Source organism: Rhopalosiphum padi, chromosome 2, assembly GCF_020882245.1.
Source record: "Rhopalosiphum padi isolate XX-2018 chromosome 2, ASM2088224v1, whole genome shotgun sequence".
Lineage (NCBI taxonomy): Eukaryota > Metazoa > Arthropoda > Insecta > Hemiptera > Aphididae > Rhopalosiphum > Rhopalosiphum padi.
Window position 1 is genome coordinate 49,263,960 of NC_083598.1, and position 20,136 is coordinate 49,284,095.

At 28.4% G+C, this 20,136-nt stretch overlaps 1 protein-coding gene across 4 annotated transcripts in view; it reads left to right on the plus strand.

Annotated features, from left to right (window-relative positions):
- LOC132921626 (cell adhesion molecule 3-like) overlaps positions 1-20,136 on the plus strand; it is a 410,858-nt gene that overhangs the window by 208,218 nt on the left and 182,504 nt on the right. Inside the window, exon 1 of one of the 4 annotated variants that reach the window (XM_060984757.1) lies at positions 7,878-8,079. The exons of the other annotated variants lie outside the window; for them this stretch is intronic. The gene's annotated coding sequence lies outside the window, so the exon portion shown is untranslated. Of the gene's footprint in view, positions 1-7,877; positions 8,080-20,136 lie in introns of those variants that run through there. 4 annotated transcript variants of the gene reach the window in all.

Sequence of the window (20,136 nt, forward strand, 5' to 3'; positions counted from 1 at the left end):
TTGTGTGAAATAAATTTAGTTATCACCCCTAATGGTATTATATTTGAGATCCTAATATTGTAACAAATAATATACGAATAAAAATAACTTGCGAAAAACTAACTACCTATTTATGTTTAAACCTAACGATATGAAAAAAATAATTCCAGTTTTTAATATATATTCACTTATGCAGATCATTAATTATAATATTATTTTAATAAAATATTATAATATTAATCTTTACGTCATATCTTACTAATTATCTTATTAAAAAAATTATAAATTTAAATAAATAAAAACAATAATTTAAATGTTATTGATTGATTGATACCTATTTTTGCGGCTATTTGGTTAATTTGTCTTATAATCCTTCACAACTCGTAATAAAAATAGTATTTAAATTTTCTTTTTCTTTTTACACCATTATTTTTTTCTCGTGTATTAAATTTGACACATCATTCTGCAACATAATTTATGACCGATAACTTCTTTTTTTCAAATTATTCTCCAAAAAATGAAAAAGTTAATTTAAATTCTGAATCACGAAAAAAAATATTAAGTTTTGCCGAGTGACATAAAATGTTTAATTTAATTTTTATAAATTACTTTATGTAGTTGTTGTAATTTATAATATAATATTTTTAATATTTATACCATCGATATGCTACACTACTGGAATTTCGGTGTGATTCAATATCAGTTGTCACTCGAAAATGTGTACAATAATACTGCAGTATTTGAAAATCAATCTATGAATAACGTTAATGCAGATAAACAATATTAAACAAAATTCAATCATCGAAACGTAACATCATAAATATTTATATAAATAATGCATAACTTACGTAAAATTTTAACAGAAAAATGTTGATAATAATATGCAAATTTGTGTGTTTGTTTCGAAATATAATATATAATATATTATATACGTATATTTGTACAATATTTACCTTATATTTTAAGATAAAATCAATTTTTTGGACATTGAAGAACTGAAATATACTAGAACAACGAAAATATATACTGTAATTCATATTAATAGGCATTTATGCGTTAAATCATAAAATAGTGTGCAGACAGGAATTATAGGTTATTCACAAAATATAAAATATAGTATTAAATTAATACTATTAATCAATCACCCGTGTTCTGTATCGAATTTCTGTATGCTCAATTCTAATGTGTATGTACAATTTTATTGTAAATAAAAAACATATAAATGTAGTTATGTGTTATCATATTGAGGTATATACATATGAATATCTTAAAAAATATTATTTAAAAATAATTATAGTATAAATTAAATTAAACAAAAAAGGTATGTTGTCGTATTTGTCTAACCCATCCGTAACATATAGGAATTTATACGCGTTTTCATTCCAACGTTTGAATTCATCGATATACTAGAATAATGCAAGTTCTAAAAACTAATTAACATTTTTGCAAATTATGTTTGGATAAACCTTCAAAATTTTTTGATTTTTCTTCCCCAAAAATTTGAAATGTGGCATTTTTTAAAATGTTAAATAATTAATTTATGAATTCAAATATTTTTAGTTTTAAGAAGGATAAAATCAAAAAAATGTGAAATAGTCGATCTCGATTAGCTAGACATGATAAAAATTTCAATTTTTTTTTATAGGATTCTTATCGGTTTACAGGTTTAAGCAGTGTGTTTGAACGAAAATAAGTTCCCATGTCCCTGCATAAGTTAGATAGCGATCGAAAATAAACAATTTTAATTCGTCATTTTGTTTGGCTTTCTAATTATTATTGTTCCTTGAACAGGATTCCGAGTTCTTAGTTATTCATATAGTCATTACTAATTTCGTTTACATCATTCTATATCCAGTTCAAGTTGTTTCGTATTCGTTCTTTATTTTTAGTTAAATTTAATTTCGGCCGTACTATAACATTCAAAAGTGACGATGACAAATGGTTTAAGAACAACAAAATATTTTCCTATTTCGTGGATAAATTCATCACCTCCCGAGGCCTTTTTTTCTTTCGTTGAATTTTAAAATAGAGTTTTTCATTTTCAAGAGATTATTATTTTTTTTTTTTGTAATTTATAAAATTGTGAACATATTATATTGTTAGCTATAAGAAATGAACAAAAATATCTGAATTTTAAATAATTGAAAAATAGCAAATAGTTTATTCATCGTTTATAAATTGCATGAATTAATATTATATATATATTATAAGTTACAGGAAATAAATTAATACAAAATATTATTATGATGAAAATACAAATTTACCGAATAATCTTCGGGTGACTTTTTCCTCGAAAATAATGAAAATAAATGATATTGGTAAGAAATTAGACTTTATAGTTTGGATTATTATAATTGAATTATGACATTTTTGTTGGACTGATTAACAATAGATAATACATAATATTATATAAAGTTAACAACCGCTGTATTAATGATTTTAGTAAATCCCGATTTGCAGATATCACAGTTTACTTACAAGCATGACAATTGTATTACATTTCAAAATTAAATTTTAAGACTGGTTAATATAATTACAATATTACTAATATTAAGATCATAGATTAAGTAAATCACATTTTTAACGCATATTTCAATGGGTAAGATTCCAACCAACTTCAGTTTGTTTCTATTAATTTATAACACTTGAATACATTGACATAATTAAATACTTACTAATTATTTTAAAAAAATACATTGATCAATTTATAAGTAGAAGGCATAATGAAAATGTACGTATTAATTTTAAAATGAAATTGATTTTTTATTAAATAAAAAATTTAATACAAAATACTCTAAAACAACTAGAGACTAGAGGAATTATAAAAAACTGAATACTTTCTATTAAACTACCTTTAAAGCTTTCTAAAATATTTTTCGGGCTTTTTGAATGCAGTTTTTAAAGTATTTTCGTCCTAAGAGACCTTTAGAATTCTCTCAGTTGTGTACTTAGAAAAAAAAAACATAGCAATGTGGTCAACTTATTCTACTTCACCACTGACAAGTAAATCCTCGCCAAATGTTGCTTCATCTTGGGTAGACGATCGCATGGGATTTTTAGTAACCAGACTTACCTTCCTTTCCGTCAACGTAATCTTTGTTTAGTAGTGCTGCCATATCATAATAAAGTATACATACATACATATATATAATAATGTATGTGTGTGTACATGGAAAACGTGAAATAAAAAATAAAGTCAGACAAGATAAAAAGGTTGCGAACAACGTCCCTTAAATTTCACCATTCGAAAAAAAAATGTCCATGTTTAATTGACTGTTTGAATAATTGTTATTACCATCATTTGATGCAAATACATAGTACAGTAGCACTTAAATATTATATACTAACATTTAAAACGATATTGTTTGCTATATGATGGACCTTTATAATATTTATAGTTTTAATAAATTTCATATCACACTATAAACATAATCTTTAAAAAAATCAGATTTTTATTTGTAATCTAATTGATTTAATAAGTATTTATTGGAAATATAAAACACTTATTTTTAGAGTTTTGAATTTTACTTATTTCATCATTATAATCACACACTTATATTATGTAGGTATTCCGATAATAAATATTGTTGATTATTATATTTTTTTCCATTAATTTAAATATAAACAAATTTCCATTTAAATTGACTGTCTTTTTTAAATAATTAGCTAAAACGTTATCTGTAAAAAAATATGTATTATACAACTACAATCTTTTAATATCGAATATTATAATATGCTCATTAAATATTAAAGTATACAATTAAAATACCCTTGAACCACATAATATAATATCTGGCACTTGTCTTGTCTTGCTTCAACAACCTCGGTGCAGGAATATAAATATCGGTATTTTGATTTGTTTTGAATTCGAACGTGCTTCTAAGGAAAAAAGTTTTGATGTCAACTTAAATTTTAGGTTATTATATATAGTTGTATATGCATTTCGTTAAGTTCGAGAACCATTTCGTCGTAATTTATTGCTCGTAGGTAACTATTATGTAATTGGATTCAGATATATCACGTTTTTATAATCGACCATCTCCCTACTGATTCCGCCCTTGTTAAGATTTTTGTCACTACTTTGAATAATTTAATTTTGACTTTTGAGAGATATCACAAAACACAAATTAGGAAATGTTCGTGTTTTATTTTCTGGTAGATTAGATTTTCTATTTGCACATTTCGTTGGGACGAGATCCATTTAAACGGGCCGTGTTTTTATAGTAATTTTAACGTCATTATCACATAACGTTTTATCGTAGCTGCATTTTAAATACTATTATATTGTTGTGTTAATAATAATATCAATGTAATGAATTTCGTTTTGCTCACTCAAATAACAGTTATCGACCACCGCCGGCTGAACTACGTTATTGCGAGGACATGGGAAATGGATATATTCTATTATTGATTTAATTTATTTTCGTGGAAGTGAAATCGACCATTACGTATGTTTATGGTTCGTTTATGGCGAACAGTTGTAATTGCATTACAACGTAATATTAATTTTCAGCAGTTATTTTATGCCTTTGTAAATTCCTATTTGAACCGTAATATGGGTACCTCCAATCCGAAAATAATGACCCATTCGTCGTTATCGTTTCTAAATAACTGCTGAGGACATTTTGATTGGTAAACCGGCTTCTGATGAAAATGTAACTGTTTAATGATTGATTAGAGCATAAGAGTATTCCAAATCGATGAATTCCAATAATCAGACATAAATATTTGTTAATCAAAACTGTTGATGTATTTTAAACTATTTTGAGAGAACATAGTTCTCTCATTCTCTTCATTGCGTATGTATATATTCTAAAAAAATACAAATGAACATATCGTATTTAATCACAAATTATAATATATATATATAGGCACTCGTATGTTAAATATTATAATATAAAATAGTATTTAGTAATTAATTCTTTAAATATTTAACTGTTATATTGAAACTAGATAGAATGGAAAAATATTAAACATACCTAATATACAATTAAATTATATAAATTTTAAAAGCAGTTCCCACGGCGTTGTCGGTTCAAAATGGAAAAAAATAAAATATTAAGAAACCAATAACATTATAATATATTATAATATTATCTAGAAAATGTATAATTAATAATTGTAAAAATTAAATAAAAAGATACGGTATACAATTATTACCTTGAAATTGATCACTCTCGGAATCAAATTTAATGAAATTTTGTTTATTTATAATTTATATATGGTTGTTTCACGAAATATCAAAATAAATATTCAATTCGAAGTGTTTAAAAATGTAAGTTATATCTATGCTCTTAAATTCAATAAAAATGGAATTAGCACGTAATACTAGTAATAAATAACTATACTTTAGGCATAAAAAAAGTTAAACATTCCAAGTACTTCATAAGTATTTTAACATCAAAAATAAACATTTTCTAGAACCATGCTTTTGAAGTGATAATACTTACTCAATAATAATAAATAATAAAAAAATAATATGAATTTGATATAATAATAATATTATAGTAAATTACTAAATAAATACGAAATTATCTAAAATGACATTATAATAATTTTTTTTTTTTTTTTAATTCTTTTATGAACAAATAAACCATTCGTATTTTCATGAATGACTTTCTCACAGTTAAAAAAAAAATCCAAAAATTCTGATCCTCAGTAGAAATTTAATTCAGTGTGTATAATATTATTATAAAGCAGTTGTTTTTCTGTTGTTATTTTTTTCCGTAATTTTTTAGAAAGCCACTGGGAAATTATAAATATAAACTTTATATTCAATGGTATAACTTCCAATTCTCAAAAAGTGTTTAAAAAAAGAAAAAAGAAAAGAAAACACCATTAGTGTTTTGCTCAGAATCTTATATTACCGAGTCGAGTACAACAACAGAAAAAAAAAATTAAAAGGCCAAGTTTTCGTACTTTAAAATTTTGGAAAATGACATACAACAGTTTCAAATTCATTAACTAGCTAAAGCAAAGAATAATTGTTATTAAAATGTTAAAATTAAAAGTACACATACGTATTTAACGCGTACATAAAAAAAATATATTTTCCAATTTGTTTTTTTCGTCCATCATTGACGTTTGAGTACCTACATATATGTTTTATAATAATAATATAATTTGTATTTTGAGTCTTATAGTGTTATTGTTTTACTTGTTGAGTAAAGTCACCACGATGCACCGAAGACATTTATATACATAGTTATTATGTATAATCTTAGTGTGAATGTCATTCGCATCATTAAAAATATAATAATTAAATGTCAACATACAATTTTGATTTAGTGCGCAGGATGGCCTTTTCTTATATTTGTTCGGAAGAATGGTCCATTTACGAATTTCCCCGCACTCTGCATATCATCATATTCGCGTAGTTGTCTATTGTATACGTTTCCCGACCGGAACCCCAGATCCCCTATTAAAAACGGTTCTTTGTTCCACCAGCATAGCCCCTTTCGTTTGTTTTGCTAGTCCGGCAAAGGCCAAAAGCCTTATCAGATAAAACCATCCACTCCTGTAGATCGGCCTTACGCCGAACAATATATTATATATAATAAATAACATGCATTTATATAGCTATAAATCATTCGTAAAGGAAACAGCCTCTATATTATGTCGGCATGTAATACGAATTAAAAACAAAAAAATGCGTATACTTAACTTATATTATAAACGCTGAACTCAAGTTTTCGAAAAAAGCTTTTAGAAATTTGCCCTCGCTGTACACAATAATAATAATATCATGTTTGACTAATATGCACCTATACAGCAAATGACGTGTGCAATACGGAATTGTTTTAAAAAAAAATAAAAGCTGGTCCTATATACTATGCACAACATAATTGACCCAATTGTTATGCATTGGTGACACGATAATGTTATATTATCATAATTTATTATTCAAATGTACTTTCAAACCGAGTTTATATAACGGCGAGTCGAGACGAATATAAGATTATTATTATTATTATTATTACACATGAACGTAGTGCATTATTATTACACGTAAAATACTACCTATGTTGCTTTTTCGCAAGAAAAAAAAACGTCGGCGTAGGTATATATATATAAATATTGCTTAATATACATATGTATATCGTCCCGTGCCCGTGTCAAGTTATAATCGAATAGAGCTCGAAACAGTTGTCGTCGGACGTCGTCAAGCGTGTACGGTGTGTAACACACTTTTTTACTTTAAAAAGAAATGCATACATTATGAACGCACTACCCGTAACTATAAAATATGTATTGTATATTATTCTCTTATAATATATGCGATAATACGCCGAGAAACTTTTTTAAGCCCATTTTTGTAACTGGTGTCGCGTTTTTATCTATTATTTCTGTAAATATTTGTACATAATTTGCTATGTTAATTTATTTAATATTTTGATTGGATAAAAAAAAATGTCAATGACGATTCAAATAATAAGTGGTTATATAGAAAATTATTCGCGAGCACAACCGGTGGCGACTTTACATCCGGTGAGTTAATAAACAATAATATTTAAGTACCTATATAACTCTAGATAATACTTAGGTACTCGAATTCAATTAATGTAAATATGTTTAAAGATACATGAAGTAATTATTACGGTGATAAGTGTTTTGGGAAGATTTAGCGTGCATATAATGATTGGCCAATCATAATCATCGTTTAGGACCTCCTGTGACGATATTTTTTCTTTGATAATAATTGCACCTTTGCACTAAAACTAAGTAAAAAAAGTAAATTATTTAATTAATTGTTTAAATAAAGTAATGTAAATCGATATTGATATCATACAAGATTTCTGGTTAGTTTTTCTTATAATAGTTAAACATATTATAAAATATGGTCATCATTTTCTTTTCATTAGTATTTGAAATTAAAATTATGAAAAAAAAAATCGTCAAATCGGTGTAATAGTTCAAATTATTTTATAGCTAAAAAATCATAATATTTTTAATTTAAATATTTCAGACTTGAAGGTTCCTCCTTATTTGTATTTATTGCTAACCGCCATGTAATGTATAAAATACATCATCCTGCCACCGCAATATTATTTTTCGGCATTGACGCAGGGGAAATCAAAACAGAAACAAACGATCCTTAACGTTAGTCTACGTTCTATTTTCGCTAAGAATAATAATTTTAGAGCCTTAGAGGTAAGCAAAGTGGTGAGTATCAATTCGATTATCGTTTTTTCGTATTGTTATAAATAACAAGTGACCGAATTTCAAACTATTTGGAATTTAAAAATACCTTTATAATAACAATCGTAATTTTATGTTGGTTCATGTATTCATCGAACTAAAAATGTTGGTCATGTTAATATAGATACCTATAAATAGTTTTTAAATGTATCAATTTATTATTAAATCCTTTTTTTTCTCTATTTTTTTGTTAACTCAAGTATTACTCAGATCTTCATTATAAATTATTATGTACATAATATATTATGTCCAGTAGGGAAATTAAAAAAAAAAAAAAACAAAAATATAAAAATATTTGTCATGTCCTCAGTTATACCGTATAAAAAGAATAAAAAAAAAAAAAAACAAGCAATTAAGTATCGCAATAACTCACTATGACGATAAAGTTGGTACATTTAAAATCTAAAATAATGCGTTTTATATAATATTATAATGTCATGCGGTCAGAGTTGATTATAACGATTTTACGTAGGATTTTTTTAATATTGGATCATAGTATTGACTTTAATCTATCGGTTTATCGCGGCTATTTGGAAAATGCGTCATACCGGATCAGGCGGATCACATAATATTATGTTATTCATTTGTAATATTATATTATTATACAGTATAAAATACAGAACTGAAGTATGTGCGAACATTCTAGAGGTTATCGACAACAGTGTGTATATAATACAATGTAATTATTTAGTTAAACTTTTGTTAATCACAGGAATATTTTAACAATATTATTCACATCGAGTCGTTCAATAAATAACACAAATTATGCATTTTTTTTCTTGACAAAGTTTGTTCATTAAAAAGCGTGCCAATATCTTTTCGCGAGTTTCGTTTTTTGAAAACTCATCTTATATTTCTTCGGCTTACTCGTTGTATTCACCACTGTATAACACAAAGCTCACAGTAAAACAAAATAACTGCGTTCCCCGGGGCCTGTGGTCGCATTTGCAGGGGCGGTGGATTTAATACGATTTTACAATCAGATACGACCGTGGCGAGGCGAGTTACGGTTAGAGTGATTTAATTAGTTCGTGGTCAGAGCGGGCGCCGGCTCATTGGCACAGATCCATAAAATCAATAAAAAACAAAAAACAGAATATTTTTACTCCCTCCCTCTACTTCCCAGGCGTATTATGAATTTTATTAAGACTGGGAAATTCCGTATATTATTAAATTTCACAATTAAGTTAAAAGTTCAGAATTGATTACCTACATATTTTTTTTTTACACAAGTCGTTAAGGTTTAACTTATAAGGTATTTGACGTTACTGTTAAATGCAACAATTAAGTAAGTAAAGTTTATAAAATTAAAACAAAAAAATTAACTTACTTGTTAAGGTAAAAAGTTAATGTTCCAGTTTTGTATTTTAATGGTTTTAACAACTGATTAACTTAACTTATATTATATCATTTTTTTTTATCTCTTTTTAATGGTAAAATTAAATTCACATAAGGTATTAAGGAAAATTAAATGACTATAAAAAAAAAAATTATAAATAATTCCGTGTATCGTCCATTCGGTTTATTTATATGCAATTATTGCATGTGATTTTTATATTAAGAAATTAAAACGATTGATAATAATAAAAATCACTTGTACCGTTATTGTTATTTTAAATGCAAAATGGTTTTGTTTATTATTGAAATATATTTTATTTGATGTAATTTTAATAATTTAGTTCATTTTTATTCATTTTAAACTCTTCATGCATGAAAATTTTTTTTTATGCACATTTTGTTTGTATTTACCATAAAAAAAATTATCCTCAATAGGAGAGGACAAAGTTTTGATAATATCAAATCTGGAATTTCACAACAAATACACACTCGTGTTGGTTTTAAAAAACTTCAACATTTTTTAAAACTATCGTAAGCGAATAAACTGTTGAAAAATATTTTAACCGTATTTATTATTTATATCAAAAAATAAATAAAATAAACGTGACTTTTTAATATTTTAATGAATGTACATGTTTTTTTTTTGTTCATCGGAAACAACCAGTGTGATGCGGTCACATGATGGTTAAAATATCACGCCGTACGATCGGATGCGTGTATCCAGCAACAGCGATTACCGAACAATAATATAATTGCAATAATAATAAAGTGTGTACGGCGATGTTATATAATATTCCATTTGCGTGTCTCTACAAGAATATCGTAACCCACAGCTGACTGGAGCAACGGGTCGTCGCGATGCATCAAAACATTACATACCTAGGTAATATAATAATATACGTACTGATATCACGCGTCATGTCGTCGCGCGACGTATCGCTGATTTTTCAATATTTTCGGCCTTTTTTATTCCGAGGGGTTAAGGAGCGGCAGAGTCTGTGACTTGGCGACAACCAGGGCCCTACGATATTATTCATATGACGGCGTTATATTATTATGATTCGCGTGGAAGTGGCGAAGTGTCAAAACGTCGATCTAGGTCACGAGCGACCGAATTCGAATAAATGCGGGAAACGTTACGCGCTCGTCGCTGCTGTTGTTGTTGTTTTCCTCCGATATATAGGTAAGTGTGTGTGTACATGATATTATTCAAAAAGGAAAAACGGCAAACAACAGCACGACGCCAACTATACAAATCATATAATATAGCACTCGACACGGCACGGGGGTGTATATATTTTATCAGCATAACAAATTGTTGTCGGTCTCCTCTATGTGTTTTTATTTTTGTTTTTCGACGTTGCGGCTTTTATATATTTTTTATACGCGCGTACACACGCACACCTAAATATATATATACTTATATATATATATATCCACTGATGTAGTGCGCGGGGGGTTATAGGGCACGAACGATATTTCGAGAGGACATGCCTAGAATATTAAAAAAAAAAAAAAACAAGAGGACAGGTCGACAGTCCCGTGTGTGGAGCGGCGGTGAGAAATTTAAACACAAACTCCTAAAAAAAAAAAAACACAGTAAAGTATTCATGTGAGATATATATATACGGGGTGATTCACCAATCAGGTTCACTCTTTTCTATTCCTCGAATAGGTAATGCAGTGTTGATCAAAATTTGATTTTTGTAATTATTAAACACGCTTAAAGACTACGAGTTTTCGAATAATTATTGAGATTTTTCAAACTATACAATAATAGTGTACTAGTGTACTAGTAAGACACAAACTTCTTTTTCTATTATTTCCTTTTTGATGACAAGTATTTTGAAGTATTAAAGTATTAATCGATTAATATTATATTAATTACAAATGTAAGCACTAAGGATTTATGTACAATATATTGCCTTTTTAGATATACGCATTAAAACATTTCAAATGTCAGATTTTTTAATACATAAATGATTGAATAAAAGAGGAAGTGAGCATCGGTATGGTGAATCATCCTGTATACGTACATTGTGGTACACTATATTATATCGTTGCGTTAACTTATATCATGTATAGAACATTCGGAAATCCGCAAAAAAACGTACCGCGTTGCATCATCAGCCGCACGAGGTGGATTTTCGTAAACATTGTTTTCATCTTAGACGAAAAACTCACTTAATTTTGCGTTTATTGTGCGGAGGTTAAGTCCGGTAACGCCGGGCGATCCCGTACCCACATAATATTATCATACATGTACAATACCTATATCGGATATCCGTATCCGGCCGGCATACAAATGTACTGGGATGATGCGCCCGTGTACGTACGGCAACGCAGTTATATGTCCGGCCCACGTGTGCGTTTTAGTGAACTTCGCGCTGTTTCAGACAATAAATGACGCGATTTACGACGGTCGTAAAAACGACTGCTGCTTTATATTATTATTATTATTATTACACGTGCTCGCCGACCAGCGGAGCGGATTGAATTTCGGCCAAGGTATAACGCTGTGTGGCACGCTTTGCGCATTCATCATGGGACGCGCGGGATGGGTTTAAAATCTAACTGGCGTTTACGGGGACGTAGGCGATACGGACGCGCTGCGTGGCTCGCGAGCATACGCGAAACTTTTGGACTTAGAGCGCGATGCGCAGACACCGATAACCCGTCGTCCGTGACAAATTAAACATTATCTCTCTGATGATTTCCCGTGTATAGGTGCCATACTACGGTATTGTAATACACGCACTGTCTGCGTTATGTACACCTTTATTATTTATGTTTTACGATTGTTTTACAGACCACAGTGTAGCGAGATAGGAAAATCGTTTTTTTTTGCCGTCTCAACGAAACACAATATTGCTGTATTATACAATATTTTACGCGACACCACCAACAACAACAACAACAACGACGGCAACGACAACGACAAAAACGAAATTAAGCTTACAGTGAATTTAATTTTAAGGTTTATCTCCGCGGTATATAACGGTATAGATTTTACTATTGCACGATACAGTTTTATATGACAGAAGATAATGAAATCTACGCACGCTAAATTAATTATTAGTTTTAGGGTTTCTATATTGCGAATATAAAAACCCTTTTGCACACGTATGACGTTTATCCTTATAACTAATTTTAATGGTTACTCATTACGTATTACGATGCTTTGTTACAGATAATAATAAAATATATTATAGTTAGACGTTGACAATTATTTATTGTCTGATTGAAGTTGAAACTATTAAAACATTTTTTTTTTATATATATATACAAAGATATTTTTCAGTAGGTAGGTTATGATTTTACGATATCTGTATATTTCCAACCAAATATTTGATTTTAAAATTGTTCAGGTAATATTACAACGTTATTAAAAATCAATCGAGATTAAACGAATAAAAATGTATTATTATTATTATTATTATTTTTGAAATGCCAATATTATAAAATATTGTTTAATGACAAATAACAATTTTGTTTTTTTTTTTTTAATATTTAACATATTCAATAAATCTTTATTTTAATTTTTAGCTTTTTCGTTATTAGAATAGATTGTGCAATAATATATGTTACAAGAAAAAACAAATATGGCTAATACTAATTTAACTTCTAAAATGTAACGAAAATATTTTATTTAAATAAAGTAATCAAAGAGTAACATAAACTCAAAGATCATATTTATTTAACAATAATATTATTGAATTAAATAAATATATACAATGTATATTCAAATTTTATACTTAGATATTTATTTAGACAACGCCAAAAAGGTAAAAATAATACATACATTCGTAACAATAGACATATTATTGTAAAACACAATTTACAAATTATAATATTATAATATGAATAAAAAATTATTGACTGACCATAAGTACAACGATGTGCGGTGTATAGAACAAGTTTTCAGAGAGTAGATATTTTGGAACATTAATTGGTATCTAATTCAAAGCTTCAGAGCAATCTATTTTACCATTTTAAAGATTATAAATCCATATTCTGTAATATAGTACATCAAAAAACTTTCTTCCTAGCTATTGATTTAAAAATTCCAAAATAAAATAATATTATTATAAATCATTATATTAACAAAACATTTTTATATAGCGTGCCTATATTACAATAAATTTATTTTATTAGAATAGGTTCTATAATAATTTTAAGTATGAAAACCAGTATTGTTTTTAATAACACTCTTTAAATTATACTTATGGACGATTTTAAAATATAATGTTTTCTGTTTGATTATCTAATTGTTTTAGCTGTTATTTACTGTTTTTGGTGTGATCATTTTGTTGTGTTATAATTAAAATAACGCGTATTTTTAATTAGGCCCATTTTATTACCACTATTGTCCATCTCAAAACAGCAAATGTTCCATAAAATCACTTTAAGACTAATCAGCCTTTATACTTTATTATTAACCATGTAATTTTGTAATATAACTCTGTACTACGGTACCACGTCTACATAATATATTTTATGATATCCGTTGGTAGATATGGTGATGCGACATTCTGTCTTGAAGATACTATTAAACACCTAAAAACATCTCTGAAAATGGGATATTAAAAAAAAATTTAATATTTTGATTTAATACCCTCAAAAATACAAATAACTTTTAAATGTGTATACATTAAATAAATAAATATTTTCCATAATATTGTTATGAGATTTTTCGAATGTAATAATAAGATATTATTTTAATATATTTTCATAAGTATAAAAAATGTATTATTATTTAATTTCAATATTACATAAATAGCTATTGGTATCAATATTTGATTGAGCGTGACATTTCCAACTTAATAAACTGTTATAGAAGATATTATTAAAAATATACGCTTTAGCGATAACAACAATTCTTTGACTCAGGTAAAATGTCAAATGAAAAATATTATTTAACCGAAAAATCCAGTGGGATCGTGATAAGAAAAATAAGGAAAAACATAATATAATGTTATGCTGTATATCATAACCTAGTATTAAAGCTGCTGGAAACATTGTGAATTGTTTCAGTAAAAATAAATTGAATACGATAAATCTCAAAGGACTTCTCATCAAACTTTTACGGGTTACATTAATTTAGTTATTTCATGTGGTAGAAACTGCAATTTTAAACGTTTATCGTAAACGTACTAATAACTAAACGCATTGTTTGTTAGTTAAGTCTATCAATTGTCTTACTTTACTCATTGTCGAATGTGGTTTACATAGTGATTATCGGGATTACCATTGCAACAAAGGTTATATGCGTAGGATGTTTGTGGGGATGTGGACTGTCCTCTGGTTTAAGGAGCTTATCCTATCCGAATTGTTGGGAGCGAGTGCTGCACTCTTAACGAGCATAATCCTCCCCTCCGTTTTACGTGACAAGGCGCTAAAGGGACTTGCCACGTTGTCATTAACCTCGATGTGTACAACATCCGCGTTCAGTCACTTTATCGGTTGATTATGGTGTCGTGATCGTCTGCTGGGTATCTTTCGAAAACACCGAACAATTGTATATACATGTATAACTAATAGGGTACTATTATTATATATTTTGTGTGTAGTGGTTTAAGGTTTGATTTCGTACAAGGTTGACAATAAATTTGATATTTCACTACGGAAAGAGTTTAATAAAGACTACTAAAGAGTTTCATAAGTCAAACACGTTTTTCTTTCCGGTTAGATAATCAAATTAATATTTTTGTCAAAATATACGTCGTATATACATCGTATCCCGTTTACAATTATTTCTAAATGGGAGTATTGTTAAGTAAATACGTATTTCAGGTTCAAAATGGTAGACATATACAGCAGCAAAAAAGTATCGTTTTGTTTTACAACTACAGGATAAATTAAATTATAAATATTGGAGTTGTTATATAGCACATATTGAGAACAGCATATATTGGGTCTAATACAGAATTTTGATTGATACGCACCAACATCAAAATAAAGCATATCTAAACAGTATATAAATTAAAACTATTAGTTGCTCTCATTTATAAATGTATTCTCAAAAAAAAAAAAAAAAATTATTGCAATATAACACTTATTTAAATGTTATAAAAAATTCTAAGAAGTGTTTAAAAATATGATTTTACACTTTAAAGATACCAAAAAATGTATGATTAGTCGCCCTTGACATTCAAAATACGTTCAACGATTTTTTGGTCGTTGGAGATCATATTATATGAGACTACTCAAGTTTTAATATATTATCGATAATTTGAATATCACGTAGACAACTATGGGAAATGTAAACAAAATATCGAAAAATTCCGATGTTTACACATAAATTCCAAAATAAATCCCTAATTAAATCGATTTAACTGTGTATATTATTGTATAATTTGTTAGGTGTTACGTATATAATATTTAATGCAATGTCCAAGGAATGTATGAAAAATAATATGAATTTTGGCTTAGAAAACCTAAACCCTAAACACGCCGGACGAGTAAGATGTACTTTGTACGCTCAAACAGAGATGTAACCCCGTGGGAAATCTCCACAGAAATATCTGAAAAAAATTCAGCGAAATAAAACCAATGTAGCTAAAACGAGATCAAATATGACAAAGTGGGTAAATTGACAGAGGTCGGTGACCGGACGTCTACTAAACGACGACGTTGTACTGGCTCTATTTTGACTTCAAAATTGTTTACATATTTTAATGATTTTAAAAAATATTGTAAATATTTGGACTTCAAACGCATATGAAAAAAAATTGTGACTAAGTATTTTTCAGACTTTTTAATTATTGTAAGACATTTGAAAACTATTCTCAAGATAAATGATGACGTACATTTTATAATAATTAATACTCTAAAAGGCGGTCAAAGACACAAAAAAAAGCACACGACATTGAAAAATCAATACATTTATCGCTCCGTTGAGAATCTAAAATCTAAAATATGTATATTATTGTAATAACGATTGGACATTGAATGATTTTGGTTCAAGTGTGTGTAATAACATTTAACATTCAACGGTTAACTACGGAATTGTATAACATATTTTTTTGTAAATTTCCGACGAAAAATAAATATATTAGATATTATTGTGATGTACCTATTAATTGTTGAAATGTACAATTAATATCAGTATGCATAAATTGTAAGCACTTGGATGCACGTGTCGATATATTATTATATTGTATAATAGTTTATTTATATTGTAATGTGAAGCAATACTTATTAATGTCACATGCACACATATGTAAGACTATAATATATCGTCAACGACGCGTATATTATAGGGCTCTTGTCGTGAACAAGACTCACTCTCGGGCACGGTACTTCATACGATGTGGGTTTAGATCAGTTGTATTTTACATTAATTTTATTATACTATTATTATAATCAAAATGTCGTGTTACTATTTGTGATAAATACCTCAATCCTCAAATTCACTCAAGCTTCAATTTCAACACCTATTATTAATCGTGAAACCTAAAAATGAAAATTAAACGGTTACCTATAACAAGTCAAATGTACAATTCCTATTTATGTTAAAAATACTGTTAGTAAAAATAAAAACTAAACTCAATTGTTGTGTAAAACTTTTTCATCCGTCACAATAAAATTGTATTTAAAAAAAAACAATGATAGCCACTATAATAATTTAAAATCATTATTTATAGGAAAATAAGTCAAAATAATAATAAAAAATAAAATAAAATTGATCGATTAAATAGTATTTATGAGTCTTGAAGTTATGCGTGAAGATATTTAAACTGAGCATCACTTTTTTAAGATGCATCGTGAGTGTTAGTCGAGTGAGCTGTTGTATAACAGTAATTAAACATTTTATACTAGACATAAAACATTTCAGGCTATGCATAACTACATTTTGTAATCTGATAATGTATGTATACTTTTTTAAATTATTTATAAATTAATGAATTTACTCGTGTATATAAATTATAAATAATATATTTTGTTTTACTCATAAAGTTGGGAGCCACCAAAGTGATAAGTTTGAATCTCGGGGGTACACAATAATAAGCACTATTGGGATTTTTGAATTTGACAAGAATATTATTATTATTTTTCCCGTTTATTCTTGAAAATGTCTTAAAGACACAAACCGAAATAAAAAGTTTGAGAAATATTTTTAGGATAGCTTTGATATAATATAATTAATTTTAGCCATTCGATAATCGGACTATGACCACAGTGTTATAAGTATTAAAAAATACGATTTCTTCGGGTCAGTAAATCACTCTTTTTCAGTGACGTTCTACCAAGGAAATCTCTGAAAAAATGCGTATTACTTCCAGTAGAAAAATAAGAGTAGGATGAAATAATTATATTATAATATATTTAAAAGCAAAACAAAGTTTTCTTATAGTTTTAGCCATGCATTAATATAATTTTATTAAAGTGTATATATTTTAAAAATGACTAAATAATTATTTGTATTTGTTAATTTCTGACGGAAAATTAATGTGCATTTATAGTTGTTTTAGTTTCCGAGAGTCGAGAAAAAGCTATTATAATATATTTCGTGTTGTTTGCAACTTTTTGCTCAATAATATTATTTTGTGTTAATAAATTTCATTAGGTTAAAAAAATAACTAACGTTATGCAGATGCCAAATACATAATTTTATATTTTTTTCACATGGGATTTGGTCGTGCCCTATTATTACAGTGTAAACGTAAGACATAAAATTCGCCAAGGTGACGAGAGTTGTACTGCCAAAATAGAACGATGTAAGAATGTGACGTACAAACAAAATGTGTATATATTAGGTACATTTTAAAGCGTGCAGCATATTATATTTTCATTTGAAAAAATGCGTTTGTATCTTCACACGTCATTTTTCGAATTCCATAAGACGTCTGGGCATTTGAAAATAATATGATCTTGGTGTTGAGACACTTGAGAATTCCTAAAAATCATCAGAATTTAAATAGATGAATGCTTAAAATAAGGCGTGATTATAGGGCTTGTGAATCATCTTGCATATTATCATGCACGCGATGGCAGTATATATGTACTGTACGTGTATATTTTGTTGTGCGAATAATAATATTATGTCGGAGAACGGTTACCGGGACACTGTCGTCGGGCGAGTGGCTTTTTCCGATTTGGTAATAAATAATAATAATATATAATATACTTACACGCGGTTCGTATGATGTACGCACTACGTAAAATGTCTAGCTCTTATTAATTTCCATACCGACATGGTCATCATATTATCGGACGTCTTGTTTTATTCGTCTGCAGCTGCTGTGGAACCCGAAAAGAAGGAAAAATAAAACCCGACGGCCCGTCTACGCGATCCGCGTCGACCCCCTCGTCGTGATAGTATACGTAAATAATATCAAACGGTTCTCGGATGTGGTGATGTGGTAGTCTGTAAACGCGACGATAAATTATATCTTAAATAGGACTTACGACCTACACGTCTCACGGTAATGTCACACTCGCAAGACGTGAGTTCGATCACATATTATTATTATTATTATAACACGCTGTGCAGTACGCGCCAAACTATAGTATGACATCGATGGCCGATAATTGAAATTGTCTGTCCGCTTGACAGATGAGTGCTTCGCCGAGAACGTCCTCCGCACTACTGTTCTCTATCTAACCGAATTCGGATTTATTGAAATGTTTTATTAAGCTCGATGTGGATTTAATATAATTATAATAACGTTTCGAACCCATCAGCTGATAGTATTGTAAAACAATAATAGTGTAATCTTTATGCGCCGAATGCGTTTGCCAGGCGATCGGGGTATATACACGGATGTGGATATATTTTGAGTAGTTTTTCGTGTTATATATTGCATTATTCTTCTTACAAATATATTATTATCACACGACGCAAAAACACCTGAAGACGGGCAACATGTGAATTCGTTATTCGGCGCACGTATTTTTCAAGTCGTCCGTCTAATTGAATTATGGTTCGTATATAGTACTCTAGTCCTAGTTCTAGGACGCAATCAGTCAAGACTTTTATTTTAGTGTTAAATTCCAATCGGACCTAGAAATGCGCATTTTACGTATTATTATTATTTTTTTGTATTAAAGTCGACAAACAAATATTTTCGGTCGCTCAAAAGCGCGTGTTCGATTATTATCGTCCACCGCAGATGTAGGAAACCCTTTTTTTACTTAGACCGCACACATTCAAATAATTCTTTATTTCTCTGAAACTCGGTCTGTAATATACGTATACAACAATGAAAATGCATAGGTTACGAAGAAGATGATACGATTCCGGTTTGTTGTCATTCGATATATCAAACGCTTATACTGTCGACCGATATATATATATATATATTTTCTCTACGACCGACAGTCTGCGGCGACCGATGTCGAATTGATACTTCCCGGGTCTATTCCTATACATTTGTAGAAGAGTCACGACAACATGGCATTCGCCGTACCACACCCGAGTGGTTGTGTAAATCGCTTGTAAATTATTGACTCTGTATATGACTCACACTTCTCGTCATACTATATTACGTGTTAAATACGTAATACAATACGACTCGCGACAAAGATATTTTTTAGTCAATTAATATTTACTATTAAAATAGATTTTATAATCATTATAAATTTAAATATAATAAAATATGTTTAATCATAATAAGA